The sequence below is a fragment of the Sapajus apella genome, unplaced genomic scaffold (assembly GCF_009761245.1).
Source record: "Sapajus apella isolate SASKATOON/1434 unplaced genomic scaffold, GSC_monkey_1.0 scaffold12, whole genome shotgun sequence".
NCBI lineage: Eukaryota > Metazoa > Chordata > Mammalia > Primates > Cebidae > Sapajus > Sapajus apella.
In genome coordinates this window covers 1,859,289-1,868,608 of record NW_022436952.1, presented here as the reverse complement: position 1 = coordinate 1,868,608, position 9,320 = coordinate 1,859,289, and the positions used below count along the sequence as shown (strand labels likewise).

The 9,320-nt window shown below is 43.8% G+C and overlaps 1 protein-coding gene, 1 long non-coding RNA gene and 1 pseudogene across 5 annotated transcripts in view; all 3 read right to left on the bottom strand.

Annotated features, from left to right (window-relative positions):
• Positions 1–315, bottom strand: part of LOC116552775 — a 1,091-nt gene extending 776 nt beyond the window's left edge. Inside the window, exon 1 of the long non-coding RNA XR_004269517.1 lies at positions 39–315. This is a non-coding gene — a long non-coding RNA (uncharacterized LOC116552775). The remainder of the gene's footprint in view (positions 1–38) is intronic.
• Positions 1–9,320, bottom strand: part of STAT3 (signal transducer and activator of transcription 3) — a 78,057-nt gene that overhangs the window by 55,023 nt on the left and 13,714 nt on the right. The window lies entirely within an intron of this gene.
• Positions 6,782–7,486, bottom strand: LOC116552773 (annotated as a pseudogene).

Sequence of the window (9,320 nt, the reverse complement as noted above, 5' to 3'; positions counted from 1 at the left end):
AAAAAAAAAAAAAAAAAAAAAAAAAACATAGAGAAAACTGAAGTACCACAGTGGGCTAATCAACTTCATAGAGAAGCATAAACTGCCCCTTCCTTAAGCAGGAGACAAAAGGTACAATAATGCATGCAAACGTAAGTGGAAAGCCAACATACAAAGTTTCCCAATAGAAGAGTTTAAATTAAAATCTAAACTTCTAGCCAGGAGCATTAGTACACATCTGTAATCCTAGCTACTCAGGAGGCTGAAGCAGGAAGACCACTTGAGTCCAGGAGTTCAAGGCCAGCCTGGGCAACATAGGAAGACCCCATCTCTAAAAACATAAAAATAGGCCGGGCGCGGTGGCTCAAGCCTGTAATCCCAGCACTTTGGGAGGCCGAGGTGGGTGGATCACGAGGTCAAGAGATCGAGACCATCCTGGTCAACATGGTGAAACCCCGTCTCTACTAAAAATACAAAAAAAACATTATCTGGGCATGGTGGCGCATGCCTGTAATCCCAGCGACACAGGAGGTTGAGGCAGGAGAATTGCCTGAACCCAGGAGACGGAGGTTGCGGTGAGCCGAGATCGCGCCATTGCACTCCAGCCTGGGTAACAAGAGCGAAACTCCGTCTCAAAAAAAAAAAAACAAAAAAACAACAAAAAAAAACCATAAAAATAAAAATCTAAGCCTTAAAAGAAAAAAAAATTAAGCAAAAGGCATTTTCTATAAAGTTAAACTGTTATAGAATTGTTTTCCTTAAACTGCAATAATGACACTTTAAAATCGTTATCCTCTAAAACAGGTTATTTCACGACATGTGCCCATTGGTAGCATTAGAGAATCTAAGAAAGTAGATCATACTAAATATTGATATACAGACACTAAAAATCATACAACCACTTGGATGAGTAGGTTTGAGATATTCCCAAAGTGACAGGTCTTTTATTTTTTCTCTTTTTTTTGAGACAGGGTCTCACTCTGTTGCCCAGGCTGGAGTGCAGTGGTGCAATCTCAGCTCACTGCAACCTCCGCCTCCGGGGTTCAAGCAGTTCTCCTGCCTCAGCCTCCCTGGTAGTTGGGACTGCAGGCATGTGCCACCATACCGGGCTAATTTTTAAATTTTTAAAAATTTTTTAAAAACAGAGATAGGGTTTCTCCATGTTAGCCCGGCTAGTCTCAAATTCTTGGCCTCAAGTGATCTGCTTGCCTTTTTTCTTTTTTTTAAACTTTTATTTTAGGTTTGGAGTTACATGTGCAGGTTTGTTATGTAGGTAAACTCGTGTCACAGGGGTTTGTCGTACAGATTTCATCACCCAGGTATTAAGCCTAATACCCAATAGTTACCTTTTCTGTTCCTCTCTCTCCTCCCACTCTCCACCCTCAAGTAGACCCCAGTATCTGTTGTTTCCTTCTTCGTGTTCTTAAGTTCTTATCATTTAGCTCCCACTTATAAGTGAGAACATGTGGTATTTGGTTTTCTGTTCCTACATTAGTTTGCTAAGGATAATAGCCCCCGGCTCCATCCATGTTCCTGCAAAAACATGATCTCATTGATTTTTTTTTGTTTAGTTTTTTGAGACAAAGTCTCACTCTGTCGCCTAGGCTGGAGTGCAGTGGCACGATCTTGGCTCACTGCAACCTCCGCCTCCCAGGTTCAGGCAATTCTCCTGCCTCAGCCTCCTGAGTAGCTGGGATTACAGGCGTGTGCCACCACGCCCAGCTAATTTTTGTATTTTTGGTAGAGAGAGGTTTCACCATCTTGGTCAGGCTGGTCTCGAACTCCTGACCTCGTGACCCACCTGCCTTGGCCTCCCAAAGTGCTGGGATTACAGGCGTGAGCCACCATGTCCAGCCGATGTCATTGTTTTTTATGGCTGCATAGTATTCCACAGTGTATGTACCACATTTTCTTTTCTTTTTTTTGGAGACAGAGTCTTGCTCTGTCACCAGAGTGCAGACTGGAGTGCAGTGGCTCTGCCTCCCAGGTTCAAGCAATTCCCTTGCCTCAGGCTCCCGAGTAGCTGGGACTACAGGGGCTTGCCACCACACCCGGCTAATTTTTTATATTTTAGTAGAGACAGGGTTTCACCATGTTGGCCAGGATGGTCTCGATCTCCTAACCTCGTGATCTGCCCCCCTCAACCTCCTAAAGTGCTGGGATTACAGGCATGAGCCACCTTAGCCAGCCTGTATGTACCACATTTTCTTTATCCAATCTGTCACTGATGGGCACTGATGGGCATTTAGGTTGATTCCATGTCTTTGCTATAGTGAATAGTGCTACAAGTAAATCTTTTTAAATAGCAAATCTACTGCCTGCTTTTCAATGCTTTACCCTCCAGAAATTTGGGCTACAACTCAGTAACAAAAAGCAGCATTTGGGCTGGGCGCGGTGGCTCACGCCTGTAATCCCAGCGCTTTGGGAGGCCGAGGCGGGTGGATCACGAGGTCAAGATATTGAGACCATCCTGGTCAACATGGTGAAACCCTGTCTCTACTAAAAATACAAAAAATCAGCTGAGCATGGTGGCGCATGCCTGTAATCCCAGCTACTCAGGAGGCTGAGGCAGGAGAATTGCCTGAACCCAGGAGGCGGAGGTTGCGGTGAGCCGAGATCGCGCCATTGCACTCCAGCCTGGGCAACAAGAGTGAAACTCCGTCTCAAAAAAAAAAAAAAGCAAGCAGCATTTTTGTTGCTGTTGTTGTTTTTAATTTTCATTTTTTTTGTTTTGTTTCTAAAAGATAGGATCTCACTCTGTGGCCCAGGCTGGAGTCCAGTAGCAGGATCATGGCTCACTATAACCTTGAACTATCAAACTCCTGGGCTCAAGCGATCCTCCCATCTCAGCCTCCTGGGTAGCTAGGACTGCAGGTGCATGCCGCCAAGCCCAGCTAATTAAAATAATTTTTTTTTTTTTTTTTTTTGGGACGGGGTTTCGCTCTTGTTACCCAGGCTGGAGTGCAATGGCGCGATCTCGGCTCACCGCAACCTCCGCCTCCCGGGTTCAGGCAATTCTCCTGCCTCAGCCTCCTGAGTAGCTGGGACTACAGGCACGCGCCACCATGCCCAGCTAATTTTTTGTAGTTTTAGTAGAGACGGGGTTTCACCACGTTGACCAGGATGGTCTTGATCTCTTGACCTTATGATCCACCCGCCTCGGCCTCCCAAAGTGCTGGGATTACAGGCTTGAGCCACCGCGCCCGGCCTAATTTTTTTTTTTTTTTTTTAGAGACGATGTCTCACTGCTGTCCAGGCTGGTCTCAAATTCCTGAACTCAAGCAATCCACCTGCCTCAGCCACCAAAACCCCAGGATTATACAGGTGTAAGTCACTGTGTCTTGGCCATGTGTTGGTTTTTTGGTTGTTTTGAGATGAAGTCTTGCTCTGTTGCCCAGGCTAGAGTGCAGTGGCACGATCTCGGTTCACTGCAACCACCTCCTGGGTTCAAGTGATTCTCCTGCCTCATCCTCCCAAACAGCTGGGACTACAGGAACACACCACCATGCCCAGCTAATTTTTTTGTATTTTTTAGTAGAGACAAGGTTTCACCATATTGGCTAGGCTGGTCTTAAACTCCTGACCTCATGATACATCCGATTCAGCCTCCCAAAGTGCTAGTATCACAGGTGTGAGCCACTGCGCCGGACAATATATATATATTTTTTTAACTGTGCAAAAGATCTGGGCGAAGCGTAGCGGCTCACACCTGTAATATCAGCATTTTGGGAGGCCGAGGCAGGCAGATTGCCTGACCAGCCTGAGCAACATGTGAAACTCTGTCTCTACTAACAATACAAAATGTTAGCCAGGTGTGGTGGTGTACACCTATAGTCCCAGCTACTCCAAAGGCTGAGGCAGAAGAATCACTTGAACCTGGGAGGCAGAGGTTGCAGTGAGCTGAGATCGGAACACTTCACTCCAGGCTGGGTGGGTGGATCACAAGGTCAGGAGATCGAGACCATCCTGGCTAACAGGGTGAAACTCTATCTCTACTAAAAATAACAAAAAATTAGCTGGGCATGATGGCATGTGCCTGTAGTCCCAGCTAATCAGGAGGCTAAGGCAGGAAAATCACTTGAACCTGGGAGGTGGAGGTTGCAGTGAGCCAAGATCACACCACTGCACTCGCCTGGGTGACACAGCAAGACATTGTGTCAAAAATAAAGCAAAATGCCGGGCGCGGTGGCTCAAGCCTGTAATCCCAGCACTTTGGGAGGCCGAGGCGGGTGGATCACGAGGTCAAGAGATCGAGACCATCTTGGTCAACATGGTGAAACCCCATCTCTACTAAAAATACAAAAACGTCAGCTGGGCATGGTGGCGCATGCCTGTAATCCCAGCTACTGAGGAGGTTGAGGCAGAATTGCCTGAACCCAGGAGGTGGAGGTTGCGGTGAGCCGAGATTGCGCCATTGCACTCCAGCCTGGGTAACAAGAGTGAAACTCTGTCTCAAAAATAAATAAATAAATAAAGCAAGCAAAATTTTTAAAAAAAATAATAAAGTCTATTAATTTTTAAAATATATTAATTGAGCTTTATGGTTAAGTTTTTAAAAAGATAAATCATGAAGTTTAAATTCTAATCAAGATGGAAGATGAATGATCTCCCCAAGGAGACAGGTTTTTCTATGAAAATTTTATCAAAGCCGGGCGCGGTGGCTCAAGCCTGTAATCCCAGCACTTTGGGAGGCCGAGGCGGGTGGATCACGAGGTCAAGAGATCGAGACCTTCCTGGTCAACATGGTGAAACCCCGTCTCTACTAAAAATACAAAAAAATTAGCTGGGCATGGTGGTGCGTGCCTGTAATCCCAGCTACTCAGGAGGCTGAGGCAGGAGAATTGCCTGAACCCGGGAGGCGGAGGTTGCGGTGAGCCGAGATCGCGCCATTGCACTCCAGCCTGGGTAACAAGAGCGAAACTCCGTCTCAAAAAAAAAAAAGAAAATTTTATCAAAATGAATAATGTACTTAGAAAACTAAGTGACCTCATTATACATCATAGTTTTGCATGATGTAACCACTCTTCAGAGAACATCTCATCTTATCCGTTAGCTCCCACAGAAGAGAAGGTTAAGGAAATTCTACTACTCATAAAATTATAAACTCACAATGTAAGTGAGGTGGTGACCATGCCTGGGAAAGAAAGAGAATACATGCTTAGAGAGAATTTAGAAAGAAACACTACCCAGTTTGTGTTGGGGATATCTCAGTATCTAAATTCTAAAAAGCACACCCATATAGAACCTAGCCTGAAGCTTGAATTCACATTACCTCTCCACTCAGCCAAAGAGAACCCTGAGGCGGCCAAGATAATGTAACAATCCTATCAAGTAGGTGTTACCGATAAGGACAGAAATGTTAATTGACTACACAGGGATAATGGTAGAGCCAGAACATAAACTTCGAGTCTTCAAACTCCCAGGCTAGTGGAGCCAAATTACCTGTTTTTAAATCTCATCTCTGCTGTGTGATCTCTGCCAAGCAAATTTCCCTTTGAATTTGTTATACAAACAATTACGAGAAGAAAGGAAAATGAAAGCTTTATGTAACTTACATGTAATAAATGGAAGTTAACTTTATTAAGAAGTCTCAAATAACACATAAAATTTAAAAGCTATATATTTTTTTTACCAGAATTGTCTGTAAAAATTAACCGGAGCATTCAGAAAGTACCTTAAAACAAAAAACATTGGCTGGGCATGGTGGCTCACACTTGTAATCCAAGCACTTTGGAGGCCAAGGTGGGCGGATCACCTGAGGTCAGGAGTTCAAGACCAGCCTGACCAACATGGTGAAACCCCGTCTTTAATAAAAAAAATTAATCTGGTAATGTCATGACTCTTTAATTACTCATAAAATATCCTTCCTTAACATTCGGGTACATGAATACGAAGAAGAGTAAACAGAATACAGGTATTGATCGACTTACGACCTATGCAACTTACGACCATTCGACTTTATGACCACAATCGCTAGCCACGACTTCTCCGCATCTGGCAGTGCAAACGTTGCCCAGCTGGGCGTACGACAGTGCGGACAAGCTTCTGGCAGCACCACCATCTCCGCGTGCACCATTTCAACTGTTATCCCAGACTCGGTACAGCAATTTGTGTTTTGTGTCTTGGATATTTTTCATCAAACCCCTCCCAATAAACTTCTTATACATTTCGAAGCAATGGACCCAAACATCGAACGATTTGCAAGGACTGAATGGATGGCGCATGATGTGTTTCGTCCGTATCGTGAAATTTATGAAGAAAAAAAGAAACATACAATTCAGACAAAGCACACCATGTTTATGAAAAAACCAACTCCGGTAACCCCAACCGCTGCCTCAGATGACGACATCAACGATCTGCAGCCAAGCACCAGCGGCCAATAAAATGTTTCGTACGTTTATATATTTTGATATGTTTTGCAATTGGGAAAATGTTTCCTATGGTATTTTTTACACCTGTATTTTGTATTCTTGTATGCACCTGTATTTTGTAATTTTGTATGTTTTGCAAATATTAAACCAGTTGTACTGGTAATGCAGTTTTACTTAAACCTGACGAATGTAAAAATAAGAAACAAAATGGTGTAGAGATGATACAAATGGCATAAAATGAACAAAGAAAATTATGATATATAACAATAATGAAAGAAAATTATGATAAAATATGACTTAAAGATTTTTATAACATCATTTCACAGTACTGTACATATAGCCTACTCAACTTACGACCAAATCGTGTTACGACCGGTCTGTCAGAACCAATCGTGGTCGTAAGCCGAGTACTAGCTGTAAAAAGAATTCTCTGAAGTATTTTCCCTGATTCACTATATGTCTACTCTTCCACTTACCTTTATCTCTATAACAAAAACACTTTCTAAACCCTGTGGACATGACTTTACTAATCCAAAGAAGATTTTATATTCTATGCTCCTTGTAAAGCCACATTTCTCAAACTAAGGACCATCTGAATCAGAATATCTGCTATGCCTGTGAAGATGACCCCAGAAAAACTAAATCAGACTCTCTCAGGCAGATCCATAATCTTCTTTTTTTTTTTTTTTTAAGAAGTGAAAGGTCTCACATATTTATTACTGAACCCAGGCAACCAAAACCTTGTTTGTTTTTTTTAACATGAATAATGGAAGCACTGTGCGTTGTACTAATGCCTTCACAACAGATACAGAAAGGAAACTGTTCAAACTTCTCCAGATGGCGGTGACATTTTTCAGCTTGATTTGGTAACATGACTGTGACCTACAGACAGCATAAATATGTGTGCCATCACATGTGTAATTTCTTACAGACCAAGTTTGGTTCTTCTCCAATGTCTCCTTTTGGAGTTGTACCTGATTTTATTACCAGTTTTCATCCAAATCCACTGGGGAATGGGACGACTTTGCTTTTGTTTCTTGGCCAGGAATCGCTTAATCCTGAAAGTCTTGTGAGAAGACATGGCGAGAAACGGAGTAATGCACACACCACGATGGCGGAGAAAGGAAGCAATCTTCTTATTTGGGTGTCTTTTTTTTTTTTTTTTTTTTTTTCGATACAACGTTGTCTTGCTCTGTCGCCCCAGGCTGGAGTGCAATGGTGCAATCTCGACTCACTGCAACCTCGGCCTCCTGGGTTCAGGCAATTCTCTGCCTCAGCCTCCTAAGTAGCTGAGATTACATGTGCCTGCCACCACACCCAGGTAATATTTGTATTTTTGGTAGAGACAGGGTTTTCACCATCTTGGGCAGGCTGGTCTAGAACTCCTGACCCCATGATCATGCCTCGGCCTCCCAAAAGGCTGGGATTACAGGCACGAGCCACCGCACCCAGCCAACCCAGGAATTCTTATGTTAAAACCTTTAGAACCTAAAAAAAAAAGACAGGCGCAGTGGCTCATGCCTGTAATCCTAGCACTTTGGGAGGTCGAGGCAGGCAGACCACCAGGTCAGTAGATCGAGACCAGCCTGGCAGCCAGGCCAACATGGTGAAACCCCATCTCCTAGGGAAAAAAAAAAAAAACAAACCTTTAGACCAAGCTTTCTCAAATTCTTTGCTCTCAAAGCCCCTTTATTCATTACTTTTTATTTATTTATTTATTTATTTATTTATTTATTTATTTATTTTTTTGAGACGGAGTTTTCGCTCTTGTTACCCAGGCTGGAGTGCAATGGCGCGATCTCGGCTCACCGCAACCTCCGTCTCCTGGGTTCAGGCAATTCTCCTGCCTCAGCCTCCTGGGTAGCTGGGATTACAGGCACGCGCCACCATGCCCAGCCAATTTTTTTTGTATTTTTAGTAGAGACGGGGTTTCACCATATTGACCAGGATGGTCTCGATCTCTTGACCTCGTGATCCACCCGCCTCGGCCTCCCAAAGTGCTGGGATTACAGGCTTGAGCCACCGCGCCCGGCTATTCATTACTTTTTAAGTTTAAAAGAAATAATAAACAATAAAAATACTGTTTTGTAAAACAAAATATTTAAAAAATAAATTTTATTTTATTTTTTAAAGGGAGATGGGGTCTCACTATGTGACCCAGGCTGGTCCTCAACCTTCCAAAGTGCTAAGATTACAGGCAGCAGCCACTTGCCCTGGCCTGAGGACCCTGTCATACCTTTAAATATTGAGGACTCCAAAAAGCTTTTACTTATGAAGGTTATATCTATTAGAAATTATATGTATTAGACATTAAAATTGAGGGTTTTGTTTTTGTTTTTTTGAGATAGGGTCATACTCTGTCACCCAGGCTGGAGTGCAGTGGCATCATCACAGCTCACGGTGGCCTCAACCTCCCCGGCTCAAAAAATCCTCAGCCTCCCGAATAGCTGGGACTATAAGCATGTGCTACCACATCCGGCTAACTTTCATATTTTTTGTAGCAATGGGGGTCTCCCTATATTGCAAAGACTGGTCTTGAACTCCTAACCTCAAGCAATCCTCCTGCCTCAGCCTCTCAAAGTGCTGGGATTACAGATGTGAGCCACAGTACCTGGCCAAAAGTGAGGGATTTTTTAAATATTTATTAATTCATTTAAAAAGCCAGGCTAGCCGGGCACGGTGGCTCAAGCCTGTAATCCCAGCACTTTGGGAGGCCGAGGCGGGTGGATCACGAGGTCAAGAGATCGAGACCATCCTGGTCAACATGGTGAAACCCCGTCTCTACTAAAAATACAAAAAATTAGCTGGGCATGGTGGCGCGTGCCTGTAATCCCAGCTACTCAGGAGGCTGAGGCAGGAGAATTGCCTGAACCCAGGAGGCGGAGCAGTGAGCCGAGATCGCGCCATTGCACTCCAGCCTGGGTAACAAGAGCGAAACTCCATCTCAAAAAAAAAAAAAAAAAAAAAAAA